This window comes from Dromiciops gliroides, chromosome 3, assembly GCF_019393635.1.
Source record: "Dromiciops gliroides isolate mDroGli1 chromosome 3, mDroGli1.pri, whole genome shotgun sequence".
Classification (NCBI taxonomy): Eukaryota; Metazoa; Chordata; class Mammalia; order Microbiotheria; family Microbiotheriidae; genus Dromiciops; species Dromiciops gliroides.
Window position 1 is genome coordinate 330,597,350 of NC_057863.1, and position 17,973 is coordinate 330,615,322.

Genomic DNA, 17,973 nt, shown 5'->3' on the forward strand with positions numbered 1-17,973 from the left:
TGAATGGTGACCTTTCTCAGAATAATATTTTTTAATGCAGAAAGTAAAATACATAAAATCCCAAAGGAAATCAAGTACATTGAAATCAAGATGTCCTAGGTCAAAACTCAACAGTAGAAGTAACATAATGAGGTAAACCACTAATTAAACATTTCATATGGAGAGAAAGCAGGCTGAGGTGACAACCCGAGAATCTGCAACCTCCTCCCCCTAACTTTTTTTCTCTTGAGCTATAATCAGAAGAACATAGGACTTAGAACTGGAGAGATTCCTCCTTGCTCCCATGAGGTAAGTGACCTGCCCAGAGTCACACAGCTAATAAGTATCAAGTGTCTGAGGCCAGATTTGCACTCAGGTTCTCCTGAATGCAGGGCCGGTGCTCTATCCACTGCACCACCTAGCTGCCCCTAGCTCCAGAGATTTTTAAGCGGCTTCCCCAGAATGAGATTTTGGATTCTATGGTTCCAGGTTCTTTGATTCTAAATTCAGTGTTCTTTCCAACTCTAGCCTTGGGAGCAGCTAGGTGGCTCAGTGGATAAAGCACCGGCCCTGGATTCAGGAGGACCTGAGTTCAAATCTGGCCTCAGACACATGACACTTACCAGTTGTGTAACCCTGGGCAAGTCACTTAATTCTCATTGCCCCACCAAAAAAAAAAATTGTTATTTTCCAAAAAACCCAAACCAAACCAAAACAAAACACCAAACAAACAAACAAACAAAAGGGGCAGCTAGGTGGCACAGTGGATAGAGCACCGGCCCTGGATTCAGGAGGACCTGAGTTCAAATCCAGTCTCAGACACTTAACACTTACTAGCTGTGTGACCCTGGGCAAGTCACTTAACCCCAATTGCCTCACCAAAAAACCAAACTAACAAACCAATTCTAGCCTTGAGGGCTAGAGGAAGTGTTAATGGTACAGCCATGAGGGACGGCCCAACCTCCTCCATACCATCAGGGCACATGCCTACATAAATGAACAATGAGGGTTGGAAGCATTGGCTAAACCAGAAAGGTAGAGGTCTGGAGATTAAAGTGTACAGTACAGACTTAGAGGAGGCGGGAGAGGCATCAGGAGGAGCTTATACTAGGTGGTAGATGTCTAGCTCAGAGCCTGGCTCTGCTTGAAAGAGAAGCTGTGTTCATAGGGTGTTAGGGATAGTGGGGAATACTTTCAAATGTGAATTCCCAACCTCTTTGTGGGTGAGGAACTATTCTCTTTCATCTGAAGGCTCAAAAGAGGGGGTTGGAGGCAATAACCTCTAAGGTCCCTTCTAGCCCTAATAGCCTCTGATTCCCTGATTCTAATCACGTGGGGGAAGGAAGGAGGGGGCCAAAGCCAGACCCTTAGTGTATGCCTAACTTCTTGAGTCCTGCCTCCTGGAGACAGCCAGGCAAGAGCCTTGATCATGGTCACTACCCAAACCATCCAGCCAGGGTGGGGTATAAGTGGCATAGGCCTCTATTTGAGTTTAGCTAAGGACTGTCCTAGTCCATGTCAGGTAAGGCCAGGTGCTCCACCACACCTGGACATATCTGTTATTATCCATTGCACTTTGTGCACCACCCCACAAATTAAATCCCACAAATTAAGACAACATTCCGTTGAGTCCAGGGGCTCTTAAAATGCAAAAACCTTTGGGAGAGTTAAGGTCCTTACTTTAATGCTACTTTATTTAAGCCACAGTATCACACTTCAGTCTTCTCCCAACCCCAGCCCGAGACTGCTGGCCATCCAAGGGAAGTGGGAACCATAAAGAGACCATGGGGGGGGGGGGCGGGGCAGCTAGGTGGCGCAGTAGATAAAGCCCTGGATTCAGGAGGACCTGGGTTCAAATCTGGCCTCAGACACTTGACAGTTACTAGCCGTGTGACCCTAGGCAAGTCACTTAACCTTCATTGCCCCGAAAAAGAAAACCAAACCAAACAAACAAAAAAACCCAAAAAACCCGATCATGGGGTATGGGTGAAGAAACATGGGGCACTGGCCACAAATCTTACGATGCTAGAATAGCTAGCTGGCTTCTTTAAAAGTAAGAACAACTAAGGGGCAGCTAGATGGTGCAGTGATTAAAGCACAGGCCCTGAATTCAGGAGGACCTAAGTTCAAATCCAACCTCAAACACTTGATACTTACTGGCTGTGTGATCCTGGGCAAGTCACTTAACCCCCATTGCCCTGTAAAAATAAAATAAAAATAAAAGTAAGAACAACTCCATATGTACAAATGCACAGATGTATATATTCTGCACAGTCTGACAGTGTATGCTGCCAATCTAATTTCCATTAGATTGTGGGCTTCTTGATGGATGTCAACAAACATCTTTTGCTTCTTTTTGTATCCCCAGCACTTGGTACAATACCTGGCACATAGTAAGTGCTTAATAAATGTTTACTGACCGACTGACTGACAGTCTACGCCTCTCCTCTCTCTGTTGGGATAAAAGCCTCACTGTTCTATTGTCTAGATAGGGCTTTGTATGAAGCTTTTCATCTCTCTCAATCTACATTAAGGTTTTTTTCTCTTTTTTTTCTCCTGCCAAAAATAGAACTATTCTATCCATACATCACTTTGTAGGTTATTACCCCTCCATCAGTCTTTCATTATTAGTTATTTTTCCATATTTCATTTTCCAATGAAGCTGGTTACATTAAAGTAATAGCAGGAGTTCAGAAGTTCATAGCCCCTTCACTTCAAAGCACTTAGAAGGGTGCTATTGGTGCAGTGGCCCTGGATTTAGGAGGACCAAAGTGCAAATGGTAAAATGGTGTGGATGATGTCTTTTGACTCATGTATAAACTGGATTTGAGGCAGAGCTGCACAAGATCATCGGCCTCGCTCTCTTCCAGAGTCATCAAAGTCCAGTGGCAAAGCAAAAGTCGAGACAACCGGTGATGGCTCAAAATGTAGTGGAGGATCTTGACATCTTTGAAGTCTAACCAAGTCCTAAGTGCTCCACAGGGCCTGCTTTCACCACCTTTAATGCCTGTTGGAACAAATGATTCCCACTGGCCTATTCCACTGGGGAAGTCTTCACACCCTCCTAACTCACCAATGGGTTTATGGGCTATTAGTTATGCTTATCCTGGTTTAGCCCATCTGCCAAAACTATTTTACCAGGGTGTGGCCACTGCATATACTACAGCTTCTTGGAGCCATAGGTGGGAGTTGGGTATCAGTTGTACACCAAAAGTGGATGAGCAACCCTTGAAAAAAGGGGTCAGCAACCATCACATCACAGGTACTAGCCTTCCCCCAACACTTTGTACACCCCTGATACAGTGCTGGAATGCTCTTGATAGCAATAATCTAAGAAGAAGAAAATGAGAAAATAAGCATAGAAACAAAAAGGAAACAAAATGATCACTTTTTGCAAATGATATAATGGTCTACCTGGAAAGCAATAGAGAACCAACGAAAAATTAATTGAAATACCTTCAGCAAAGTAGCAGGAGACAAAATAAGGCCATGCAAATCATCGGTCTGTCTTTCATATTGACAACCCAACCTAGCAGGAAGAGATAGAGAAATTCCATTCAAACTAACTGCAGAACGTATAAAATATTTTGAAGTCCACCTACCAAGACACACATAGGAGCTATATTAGTATAACTATAAAGTACTTTTCATAGAAATAAAGACAGTGCTTAATAAAAGGAGAGCTATTAATTGCTGGGTCATGCCAACACAACAAAAATGACAACTCTATTTTAATTAGTTTACTTATTCAGTGTCATACCAACCAAACTATCAAATGATGACTTTAGAGAACTATAAAAATTAGTAGAATTCATCTGGAGAAACATAAGGTTAAGGATCTCAAAGGAAATCATCAAAAAATGTGAGAAGGAAAGGGACACAAAAGTATCAGATATTAAATTAAACCACAAAGTAATCATGAAAACCATTTGGTATTGGTTTAAAATAAAGAGACTGACCAATGGAAGAGATTAGGTACACCACATACAGAAGCATTTGTACATAGTAGCATACTACTTGATATATTGAAATATGCCAACCATTGGGGTAAGGACTCATTATTCAATAGCCATATGAAAAAAAATGCTCCAAGGCAGAAATTAGATTTAGACTAAGAGCTAGCACCACAGTGAGCTCCAAATGGCTACATGACAACTATCAAAGTTCACATCCTAAACAAATTAGAGAGGAGAAGATAATACTTTTTTGCAACTATGGAAGTGTTCATTATTGGACAAGGGATAAAGAAGATTTCAGAAAATAAAATGAACACCTTTAATTACGTAAAATGTTGTACAATACACTTAAAATTAGAAGAAAAGCAGTTAACTGGAGGAAAAAAATATTTCTAGCAAGATTCTATGAAAAAGGCATGATATTCAAGCAATACTGATTTGGGGCAGTTAGGTGGTGCAGTGGATAAAAAGCCAGCCCTGGATTCAGGAGGACCTGAATTCAAATCTGACCTCAGACACTTGACACTTGCTAGCTGTGTGACCTTGGGCAAGTCATTTAACCTTCACTGTCCGCAAAAAAGAAAAAAAGAACAAATGAAATCAATAAAACATTAAAAAAGGAACTGATTCATAAATGTAAGAATGACAGCCATTCCCTAGTAGATAAATGAAAAAGTAGTTCTCAAAGGAAAGCAATTGACAGTCATGAAAAAAGTATTCCAAGTCACTAATAACTAGAGAAAAGCATATTTTTAAAAGTCTAAAGTTCTACCTCACACCTATAAACATGGCAAAGATGACCAAAAAATAAAAGGAAAATGACAATTGTTGGAGGAGCTGCAGGAAGAAAGGCACATTGCTGCCCTGCTAATGGAACTGTGAATTGGTACAGACATTCTGGAAAGTAATTTGGAACTATGGTCCCCAAATTACTAAACTGTACACATACCCTTTGATTCAGTGATAGCCTAACTAGTTCTATAATTCAGAGAGACAGAAGAAAAAGGGAAAAGACCCCCCCATGTGTAAAAATATTTATAGCAGCCCCTTTTGTTGTAGCAACAAACTGCAAATAAAGCAGGAAATGATGGCCTATGAATATAATGGACTATTGTTGTGATAATAAAAAATAGTGAATGGAACAGCTTCAGAGAAACCTGGTAAAGCTTCTGTGAACTAATGAAGAGTGAAGTGAGCACAACCAAGAGAGGAATTTTTACATGAACAAAAACAATGTAAAGAAAAACAATTTTGAAAGATTGAGGAGCTCAGATCAATGCAATGACTAACCATACCTCCAAAGGATTGATAGGGAAGCATGTTACCCATCTCCTGAGAGGAGCTGTGCACTCAAAGAGCAGAATGAGACATCCATTTCTGGATATGGCAAATGTGGATTTGTTTTGCTTGACTATGGTTATTTATTACAGGGGTTCTGGGTTTTTGTTTGTTTTTTATATTGGAGGGAGAGAGAATAACTAGCTGTGGGGTCAATGAAAAAAGGAGAGAAAGGAAAATGGGTCATTGAAGCATGAAGAGAAACTGAAGAAAGGTCAAAAGGAAACAAACAGGAAGGGTAGCTTTGAACCTAATTTTAAAACAAAATCAAGTTGCATTTAATACTGTGTATGTAATACAGATTTGTGTTTTCATACAGAAAGCTCTTTTTCAGTTGTACTCTATAAATGGCCTCTTTTGGTGCTTTGCTAAATTCAGACATAATATAAAATCAAATATATATATATATATATATATAATATATATATATATATAAATTAAAACATAAAAGCAAGAAATTTTTAAAAATACAAATCAAGAGTATGACAAAGCATCCCCCAAAAGCTAACAGAATCTTAGTCTGTGTTAAGAAAGACAGAGATCGGGGGCAGCTAGGTGGCACAGTGGATAAAGCACCGGCCCTGGATTCAGGAGGACCTGAGTTCAAATTCGGCCTCAGACACTTGACACTTACTAGCTGTGTGACCCTGGGCAAGTCATTTAACCTCCATTGCCCCACAAAAAGAAAGAAAGACAGACAGAGATCCAGAATGAAGGATATGATATCAGACCACATCTGTAGTACTCTGTTGAGTTCCAGGCTCCATATTTTAGCAAAGACATTGATAAGCTGGAGGGTATCCAGAATGGAGTTACCAGGATGGTGAGAAGCCTACACACTACATATTACAAGGTTACAGGGTTGGTTGCTTGGCTTAGAAAAAAGAAGACTTAGTTGGAGGCAGACAGATGGATATGATAGCTGTCATGAAAGTTTATGAAGAGCTATTCCTGGGAAAAAGGATTAAATGTATTTTCTTGGTCCCTGGAGGGTAGAACTAGGTATGATGGAGAGAAATAACTGAGAAGTATCTCTCAGCTCAATGTCAGGACAAAATTAAAGCAGTACCCCCAACATAAAATTGGTGACCCCAGGAGGTTAGTGGGTTTTCTTTCACTTCGTCTCAGACAATTGTAGATCCCAGAAAAAAAATTGTTGCGTCAGTATTCATCAATGGTAGTGGTTTATAATTCTCTTTCTTTGCTTTATCCTTCCATGACTTAGCTATGTTACATTTGTCATAGCAGGAATTTGCTAGACTGTTTTCATTCTCAAATTCTGAGAATAATTGTGAATCAATTGCTCATTGAATGTTTCCTAATAGAATCAACTATACTTCTACCTGGGTTAGGGTTTTGTGTTTTTTTGTTTTGAAATTTAGTGCTTCCTTTACACTTACCTAGTTCAATTTTGTCATGAGAGTAGATTTTAAAGTTTCATGTTCTGTTAATTTTGCTATTTTATATTTTTGTAGAAAATCCTCTATTTCTCTAAAATGATCAACTTTGTTGGTGTATAATTTTAGAAAGTAGGTTCTGGTAGTTCTTACATTTCTTTTCTGTTTGTTATGATATTGTTCTCTTTATTTTGGAAATTTGATTTCTCCTCTCTTCTTTTTGTTTAATATAGCTAAAGATGTATTGATTTCATTAGTCTTGTCAAAGAACCTGCATTAATTTTATTTATCGACTCTACTCTTTTTGCTTTTCATTTTGTTTATCCTCTAATTTTCTAGGTTTCATCCTTTGTGCTTTTTTCTCGGTTTATTTGCTTATTTTAAAATCAAATAGTGAGTTCATCAATCTTCTTTTTTTCTATTTGTTAATATGCAGATGATCCTCATTATTCATGGTAGTTATGTTCTATAAAGTTGCTGTGAACACTGAATTTGCAAATTGCTTCTATTTAATTAGCAAATTAGTACAATTGCTTCTAGGGGAAATACTGAGTTAGGTTCCTGTGGATGTGTGGTCACATTTCCTTCATCAATGGATCAAACCTTGTTTTTTTTATGTGTTTCAGCTTAAAGATATTGTATATAAGTGTGTGTGTGTGTATGTATGTGTGTGAGTATATGTATATATATATGTATCTTACAAATGATTATATGCAATATTTATTTATAATAGAACATTACAATTACATTTTGTGTAGTGTATTCTACTGTACTATGATTATACTACTATGTCTATCACTCAGACATATGTATGTACATTCCACATATATAGTGTTCACATCCAGAAAACATACAGTACAGTGAACACATACTATAGAGGGTATAATACAATAATGTAAAGAAAATCTTAAAAACATTAAAGATTAAGCATTTAAAGTTTTATTAAAAATATTGATTAAAATCTTATTTTTGATGGAGCCACAGGCTGTATGTTGGGGCAATACATTGTGTGGTTAAACCTCTAGACCTTGTCACCTGGGTCAAAGATATAAAGGTTTTGCATATTTATACATAAAAAAAGATAAAAACCCAGGGAGAGGTTGGTGGAAGTTATTCTACAGAAGAAGACATTGATGAGGGTGGCAACAGGAGTTTGGCCTTTGTGACTTGTTGATGGTTTTCATGATTTTCCCTCCTGAACTGGTTTGATGAATCACAATAGCCTGCTTGGCTTTTTGCCTCAAATCTTTAAGTACTTCAGTGTAAGGAGCAAACACAGGGAAGGGTAGGGGCTAATGTCTGAGGTCAGATTTGAGCTCAGGTCTTCCTGATTTCAGGCCCCATATACTATCCACTGTGCCACCTAGCTGCTGATATGTAAGTTTAAGTAAGGGTAAAACAAAGTTAATGATCATAACCATGATTGTTGATGGGATTAATTCATCCATAAAGCGAAAGATAATGGTAAAAAACAAAATCATGAGAGGAGAACAATCAATTAAGGAACAAAGAAATGCTTATAGTTTGGGTATTAAAAGAGAAAAAGAAAAAAGTGGGAGGAATAGCCTATGGAAAAATTGAGATGGAGCTTAATAGTTCACATGATTAAGATACCACAAGAAAAAATTATTCAAATGTGGAAGGATGTGTGTGTGTGTATGTGCATATGAGCGTAGGGAGTAGGGAACTGAATTTTTATTGAAGGCAGGCAAGTAAGCCTTTTTTTTTCTTTTTAAATAGCATTTTATTTTTTCAAATTGTATGTAAATACAATTTTAAACATTCATTTAAAATTGTTTTGAATCCCATATTTTCTCCCTTCCTCCCTTACTTCCTCACTTTCTCCCTCACCTCCTTCCTTCCTAAGATGGTAAGTAATTTGATATAATTTATATATGTGTAATCATGTATAACATATTTCTATATTAGTCATGTTATTAAAGAAAGAACAGAGCAAAAGGGAAAAACATGAAAGTGAAAATAGTATGTTTGAATTTGCATTCAGACATCATCACTTCTTTCTTTGGATGTAACTAACCTTTTCCACCAAGAGTCCTTTGGAATTGTCTTGGATCATTGCTGAGAAGAATGAAGTCATTCATAGCTGATCATCACACAGTGTTGCTGTTACAGTGTTCTCTTTGTTCTGCTCATTTCACTCAGCATCAGTTCATAGAAGTCTTTACAGGTTTTTTGGAAATTAGCCTGCTTATCATTTCTTTTTTAAAAAATTTATTTATTCAGAATTTTATTTTTCCAAATTACATGTAAAAACAAATTTTGACATCAATTTTAAAAAAATTTGTGTTCCAACTTCTCTTCCTCCCTTCCTCTTCCCCCCCCCCAAGAACTCAAACAATTCAATATAAATTATACATGAGTAGTCATGAAAAACATCTCCACATTAGCCAGGTTGTGAAAGAAAATAGACAAAAATAAAACTTCAGATTAAGGAACTATCAAAAAATTTTGCTTCAATCTGTTTTCAGATACCGTCAGTTCTTTCTCTGTAGATAGACTGCAATTTTTATAAGTCCTTCAGAGTTATCTTTGATCATTGCATGCTGAAAATAACCAAGTCATTCACAACAGATTATCTTACACAATTGCTGTTATTTTGTATACATTTCACTCTGCATCAGTTCATGTAGGTCTTTCCAGGTTTTTCTGATAGCATCCTCTTCATCATTTTTTTTGTTTCTGATAAAGTAACTAACAAAAAAATATGCTTCAATCTTTATTCAAATACCATCAGTTCTCTCTCTGTAGATGGATTGCATTTTTCATAAGACCTTCAGAATTGTCTTGAATCATTGCATCGCTGAAAATAACCAAGTCATTGACAGCAGATCTTCTTACAATATTGCTGTTATGTTGTATATGGTAGATTTCACTTTGCATCAGCTCATGCAGGTCCCTCCAGGTCTTTCTGATAGTATCTTGCTCATAATTTTTTTATAGTAAACTATATTTATATAGTACTTTAAAGAGATACTTCCTTACAATAAACCCATGAAGCTGATTATTGCAAAAACAGTAATAGATAACTTTTATATAGTACCTTAAACTTGACAAAGAATTTTCTTCACAATAGCTCAGCAAAGTACCATATATTTTGTCATCATCACCATCAACCAATCATCAACCAATCATCATCCATCAATCCTCATCATCATCCTAAGTAAATCCTCATCATTGTCAACCAATCCTCATCTTCTTCATTCAATCCTCCTCCTCCTCCTCAATCAATCCATCATCGTCATTATCCATCAACATCATCTTACATCACTCTTTCCTCTGTTTCAAAAATTTTTTCCACAATTGCTATTGTTAACTGTTTCCCTCCATCCTATTCCCTTCCCATGATATTTACTCTATTTTCTATCTACTTTTAACCTTCCTCTCCTCCTGACTGCCCCTCCCCCACTCTGCCCTCCCTTCTTTCACTCCTCCCTCCTTAGCCCCTTCCCCTCCTACTTTCCTGCAGGGTTAGATAGATTACTCCATCCATTTAGGTGAGTATGTTATTCCCTCTTTGAGTCAACTCTGATGAGATTAAGGTCTTTGAGCTAATTCTGATGAGTGTTAGGCTCATTTACTTCCCCACTTCTCCCCCATCTCTCCCCCTATTCCATAAGTACTTTCCTGCTTCTTTCATGTGAGATTTCACCCCATTCTACCTCTCCCTTTTCCCCTCCCCCAGTGCATTCCTCTCCCCCCTCAGTTTTACCCTAAAGATGTCATCATGGGGCAGCTAGGTGACACAGTGGACAAAGCACCCACCCTGGACACAGGAGGGCCCAAGCCCAAATCCAGCCTCAGACACAAGACACTCACCAACCTCGACCTCCCCCCTCCCCAAAATAAACAAAAAATAAATGCTTTACAGATATCATCCTTTCATTATCAATTCCCACCTGTGCCCTACATCTAAATTTATTCCTATCATCTGCCCTAATACTCAGAAACCTTTTATGATTCTTCCCATGTAGGAATGTAAACAGTTTAAGCTTTTAACATCTCTCATGATTTCTTTTTCCTGTTTACCTTTTTATGCTTCTTTAGGGTCTGCTCATCATTTCTTACAGCACAATAGTGTTCCTGTAATGATTGGAATGATGCCACCTGCTGGAGACTTACTCTAGAAAAGCTCCGCCATGAGGTGAAGGTCTCTGAGGGCAAGACCATGTGTCTTTTCTTTGGCGTCATTAAGTGATGTTTGCTTGTGGGAGGAAGAAGGGGGAGCCTGGTGCTCTGACTGGGGCTTTTGCCTTTGGACTCTGGTGGAGAGCAGAGCTAGAAATGTGCTCTCCCTTTAATAGATAGATGAATGTAGGCCTTTCTCTCTCTCTTTACCAAAATCTTATTCTCCTTAATAAATGCTTAAAAGTCTAACTCTTGCTAAAGCTTATAATTTATTGGTGACCACTCACTAGATATTTTAGACAATATAGCTAGAATTTTAGCTCTTACATTCCATTACATTCATATACCACAACTTGTTCAGCCATTCTCAAATTGATGGGCATCCCCTCAATTTCCAATTCTTTGCTGTCACAAAAAGAACTACTATAAATATTTTTGTACAGATAGTTTTGATGATTACTGCTTTATTATATAGTTTGAGATCTTGTATGGCTAGACCACCTTCCTTCACATTTTTTTTTCATTGATTCCCTTGATATTCTTGACCTTTTGTTTTTCCAGATGAATTTTGTTATTATTTTTTCTACCTCTACAAAATAATTTGTTGCTAGTTTGATTGGTATGACATTGAATAAATAAGTTAATTTAGGTAAAATTGTCATTTTTATTATATTGGTTCAACCTACCCACGAGCAATTGGTTTTTTCCCAATTGTTTAGATCTGAATTTATTTGTGTGAAAAGTGTTTTGCCATTGTGTATGGTATTCCCTCTTTCAGTCAATTCAATGAGAGTAAGGCTCAAGTGATATCCATTGTCCCCATCGTTTCCTCCACTGTAACAGGTGTTTTGAGCCACTTTGTGTGAGATAATTTATCCCATTCTTCCTCTTCCTTCCTTTCGCTCCCAATACAGTCCTCTTTCTCACCCCTTAATTTTTTGGGGGGATATTATCCCCTCAAGTTCACCTAATACACACTTTGTCTATGTATACTCCTTCTAACTGCATTAATAGTGATGTGGTTCTTAAGAATTACAAGTAGCATCTTCCTGTGTATGGATACAAACTATTTAGCCTTTGTGGTAAAAAAAAAAATGAAAGTTTTTTAATAGTCGGTTAGGATAACTGAAAGACGCCAGTTTTTCTTTAAGGACCACCCTTTCGGGGAGGAGACCAATGGCAAGAGCTACGCATGCCAGTGCGCCTGCTGCGCAAGTCAGACTGCCTGCTATGCACTCGACTTCCGGGGTGCGAGCTGAAAAGGCAAGGAGAGAACGGAAGTGGGGCTTTTTTCCTGCTCCGCTGGTCTCCTGGCTGCGCTGCACAGACAGACGCGGACTGGAGTTTGACTCGGCCCGGCTCTCGGTTAACAGCACGCGCTTGACTCGGTCTCTCTCCCCAAAAGTGGCCTTGGGTTTTGGTGAGTTTTATACAGAATATAGACTAACCCTAGACTTAAGACGATTTGTATTGTATTTCTACTTTCCTATCCTTCTAATCAACATCACCTTGTGACTACCATACAATAAAGGCTCTATCTAGAAAACCAGAAGCTTCTTCCATTTACTAGTCTGGGAGATAAATTAAAGGAAAGGTTAAGTAGGGGAGATTTATGATCTAATATCCAATTTTAATCTCACACCTTATTGAATCCTTTATGTTTTCTCTTTCTTTTTTCCTTTTTTTTTATATTCCTTCTGAGTCTTGTATTTGAAAAAAATTTTTTTTTTGGGTTCAGCTTTGGTCTTTTCATCAGGAAAGCTTGAAAGCTTCCTATTTCATTGAATAACCATTTCCCCCCGCTGGAGGATTATGCTCAGTTTTGCTGGGTAGGTGATGGGTGATTCTTGGTTGTAATCCTAGCTCCTTTACCTTCCAGAATATCATATTTCATGTCCTCTGATTCTTTAATATAGAAGCTGGTAAATGCTATGTAATCCTGACTGTGGCTCTGTGATATTTGAAATTTTTTTCTGGCTGCTTGCAATATTTTCTCCTTGACCTGGGAATTTTGGAATTTGGCTACAATGTTCCTGGTAGCTTTCTTGGGATTTTTTTCTGGAGGTGATTGATGGATTCTTTCAATGTCTATTTTACCCTCTGAGGACCATGACATCAGGGTGATGTCATGACTTGCACTGAATTGTATTTATTTTTAAGTGAAGGAGGGCTGTGTGAGGTCACCAACCTCACTCTCTCCTCCAGAGCCATCTGGGTCCAGTGGCAAGATATATATCAGGATAACTGGAGATGGCCTTGGATGTTTTAAGGCAATTGGGATTAAGTGATTTGCCCACGGGTACACAGCTAGTAAGTGTCTGATGTGAGATTTGAACTCAGGTCCTCTTAATTTCAGGGCCAATGCCCCCTTGGGGCAGCTAGGTGGCACAGTGGAAAGAGCACTGGCCCTGGAGTCAGGAGGACCTGAGTTCAAATCTCACCTCAGACACTTGACACGTACTAGCTGTGTGATCCTGGGCAAGTCACTTAACCCAAATTACCTTTAAAAAAGTCCCAAAACCAAACAAACCATCTGGGACCATTTCTAGTCATCCTGATATATATCTTGCCACTGGACCCAGATGGCTCTGGAGGAAAGAATGAGGTTGGTGACCTTGCATAACTCTCCCTCACTTAAATCCAATTCAGTACAAGGCATAACATCACCCTGATGTCATGGTCCTCTTTGAGAACAAAGGACAGGGGGGCAACTGGGTGGCTCAGTGGATAAAGCATGGGTCCTGGATTCAGGAGGACCTGAGTTCAAATCCAGCCTCAGACACTTGACACTTACTAGCTGTGTGACCCTGGGCATGTTACTTAACCCTCATTACCCTGCAAAAATAAATAAACAAATAAATAAATTAAATTAAAAAGTTAACTGTGATATATTGATCCTTAATTCCCCAATATGTGATTTCAATTATTAATAACCTAATCTCTGACTGAGAACGAAGGACATACAACAACAATTTTACACTCTGGTTCTAGGATATCAGGGAGGTTTTCTTTGTCCAAGTTGTTTTTATGATCATAGCTTTCAGGTAAGCTATAATTCTTAAATTATCTCTCCAGGACCTATTTTCCAAATCAGTTGTCTTTCCAATGAGATATTTCACATTTTCTTCTATTTTTTCATTCTTTTGAATTTATTTGATTGATTCTTGATGTCTCATGGAGTTATTAGCTTCTACTTGTACAATTCTAGTTTTTAAGAGTTATTTTCTGGGGGCAGCTCGATGGCACAGTGGTTAAAGCACTGGCCCTGGATTCAGGAGTACCTGAGTTCAAATTCGGCCTCAGACACTTGACACTAACTAGCTGTGTGACCCTGGGCGAGTCACTTAACCCCCATTGCCTGCAAAAAAAAAAAAAAGAGTTATTTTCTTCAGTTAGTTTTTGTATCCCCTTTTCCATTCGGTCAATTCTACTTTTTATGGAGTTGTTTTCTTCATTGACTTTTTGTATATCCTTTTCCAATTTTTGGTGCTTCCTTTATCAAGCTATTGACTTTTTTTCATGTTTCTCTTGCATCATTCTCAGTTCCCAATTTTTCTTCTACTTCTCTTATTTGATTTTTTAAATCCTTTTTGAGCTCTTCCAGTAGTTCTTTTTGGGCCTGAGACTAATTCACATTTTTCTTTGAGGTTTTGCATGTGTTTTGACATAATTGTTCTCTTCTGAGTTTGTGTCTTAATCTTCCTGGTCATCATAGTAACTTTCTATGGTCAAGTTATTTTTGTTTGTTTGTTTTGTTTTTGCTCATCTTTTACAGTCTATTTTGTTACTTCTAAAGTTGAACTGTGCTCCTGGGATATAAGGGGCACTGTCCTAAGCTTCTTGTGCTGGGTGCTGCAGGTCCTGGCTGCTTGCCCGGTGTTGTACAGGTGTCATGGGGGATCTGGTCATATTGAGACCTGTTGGGAAAGAAGGGGGTGGCTGGTGCTGCACCAGGGCTTCAGGGCCTTGGTCATTGACCTATGCTGGGGCTCAGGGCCTGTTGCTGACTTATTGATGCAGGGCTTATTGCTGACTTACTGGGATTGTGGACTGTGCTTCCCTTTTATCCAAGTGAGACAGACCTCTCCTGCCAACCTTCCAAGTTGCCTTGGGCTGGAAAATTGTTTCACCCCATATCTTTTTTGTTGGTTCTGCTGTTCCAGTATTTGTTTTGAGACACTATTTTATAGTTGTTTGGAGGTGAATTTGGGAGAGTTCAAGCGACTTCCTGCTTACCCTGCAATCTTGGCTCCTGGATGTAAAACAAAAATTTTTTTAAAGGAGTATAATATTAAAAAACAGGGAAACATATGTTCACTTGTCATCATCATGGATGAGGTCCATCAGAATCCAAAGGGAAGAGGAAATACCAATAGAGAGTTAAGTCTTTCAGATGCTCTTTTTTTTGTGCCAAATGCATCAAGTACCAGAACATTGCAGAGCCCTCTGAATGGAATCCATAATCACACAAGAGTTCAGTTTAACTCAGGATTTCTTAACTTGGGGTCTGTGAATTTGATTTTTTTTTTAAAAGTCAACAATTGTACTTCAATACAATTAGTTTGATTTGTAATCTTATGTATTTTATTTTTTTTGCATTTAAAACATGATTAGGAGAAGGGATCCAAAGGTTTCACCAGGCTGACAAAGGGGTCCATGACACAAAAAAGCCTCTGGTATAAACATTCTCAAAAGAAGAACCAAATGGATAAAGAATTCCTATTATCTTGATTATGATATGCAGTTACATGTTCCATAAGTACATATATCTTGGACAGGCATTAGACCTAGAATTGAATAGAAGAGTAGCATGGATTGTTTGAGAATTGTACAGTAGGGGCAGCTAAGTGGCACAGTGGATAGAACACCAGCCCTAGATTCAGGAGGACCTGTGTTCAAATCCGGCCTCAGACACTTGACACTAGTTGTGTGACCTTGTAAAGTCACTTAACCCCAATTGTCTCACCAAAAAAAGAAAAAGAGAATTGTATAGTATTTTAATGACTCTAGGTTTCTCCTTCAGCATCAATTTTTTTTGGGAGAAGAACCTAACACAAGAGGCAGCCCTAAATGGACCTTTGTAGGAAGAGGGAGGATCTAAGCAGAGCCTAGCATCAGAGAAGCCCTAGAATCCCTTGAAGGAGAAGCCTAGTTTTGCCCACTATACTCAGGATCAGCAAGGGCCTGTTCCATTCAGGAATGAAGGAGTGGAGCCTCACCTAAGCTCTCAATATAAATATTGGTGCTGCTGAGATGAAAAAACTAAGGAAAACACCAAATACCATGAGGAAATACTTTGGACTAAGAGATGCTCAGGCGGAAAAATCCAAGGAAGAGAGTGACCTCACAAGTACAATTAAAACCTCAGAGGAAAAAAAACAACCTATATGGCCATAAGGATTGCAAGAGTACTTGGAAGAAAAAATAGTATAAGTAACCAAAAAGAGTTTAAATATCAAGAATCACACAAGATTTGACACACAAGCTGCAAAATAAAGGAGAGAAGAGCTTGGAATCAAATATTGCAAATGGCAAAAGATAAATGCTTCAGCCAAGAATAATCTACCCAGAAAAACTGAGTATAATTTGATAGGGGGAAAGGTGAAACTTTAATGAAGCATATTTCCAAGAATTCCTCAAGGACAAGCGATGGGGAGAAAAGCATCTAAGAAGGAGAGTTGGATAGGGAAGGGAAACAGGCAAAGCAAAATCAAATGTCAGAAAAAATAGCAGTATTCTTTCAGTCATGCTGCACTGATTGTGTCATGGAACACTTGAAATTGGGAATCACCAAAAGGACATTAGAGAGGTACATTTGAGTATGCTGAGTACAAGGCAGCAACAAAGAATTGTATAAAAGATGTGGTATAATAAATATCATCAGAGAGATGTATGACAGAAAAGCAGCTGGCTTTGTCACATAGAAAATGAGAGATAACTAGATAGCTTATGGCCTCTACTCATATCCACACAATATTGAAAGATCTAGAGGAAGGTCCTTAGCACATTGGTTGAATACTTTATGAAGTATTTATAGCACATGGAAAATAGCCACATTGGATGACAGAATGTACATGGATTTTGAGCTTCACCATTGGATGAATTATCAGGAGCTGTAGAAGTATGCAAATTCATTGAGATCATTAGTAATTTTGTGAAGAACCATTTCAGTTGAATAATGAAATCAGAAGCTAGACTACAGAGTTGAGAAGAGAGCAGAAGGAAGGAAGTAGCATTTTGTGGATTCCCTTCTCTAGGACTTTAGTCCAAGAAAGGAGAGAGAGCGAGGTTAGTGACTTTGCACAGCCCTCCCTTACTTAAATCTGATTCATTCCAAGTCATGACATCTGTAACAGTCCTCTGAGAAGGAAGGACAAACAACAGCACCCTCCACTCCTCATTCCCTATATTTAATTGTCAAGTCCTGTCATTTAGTGTTTGTGATAACCCTCATATAGGCCTCCTTCTTTCCTCTGACACTGCCACTAACTAGGTGTAGGCCCTTATCACCTCACACCTGGACTACTATAATAACCTCCCAGCAGGTCTCCCTGTGGCAGCTCTCTAGCTAGCTGTCAAATTTATCTTCCTAAGGTGTAGTATAGACCAGGAAATACCCCTCCACCCCATTCAATAAACTCCCTTGGCCCCTTGTTATTTGCAGGATCAAATAGAAAATCCTCCATTTGGAGTTCAAAGCCAATTCCACTGATTCCCTGGTGCCTGGAACACTATCCCTCCTCATCTCTACCTCTTGGATTCCCCGTATTCTTTCAAGTCTCACCTACAGTCCAACCTTCTGAAAGATCTCCTTCGTCTTAGAGCTTTCCCTATGAGATCATCTCAAATTTATCCTGTCCGTATCTTGTTTGTATGGGAGATGTGGTCCTGGACACTGTTTCTCAATGCAATTTAAAATTTCATTGGCTTTTTGGGCCTTTTTAAAAACATGAACCTCTGCCTAGTTGTGCAGTTCAAAGCTACATCACCACAATGGATTGTGAATCAGAAGTCCTGTTTTCTAATCCCAACCTGAGGTTGTTTAGCTGGGTGCACTCAAGCAAGTTATTTTTATCTTTATGTACTACAGGGATGGGAGGTGGTGGATTAAGACTAAAATGCATTTTTCAGGAGTTAAGGCAGATGTACATTTTAGT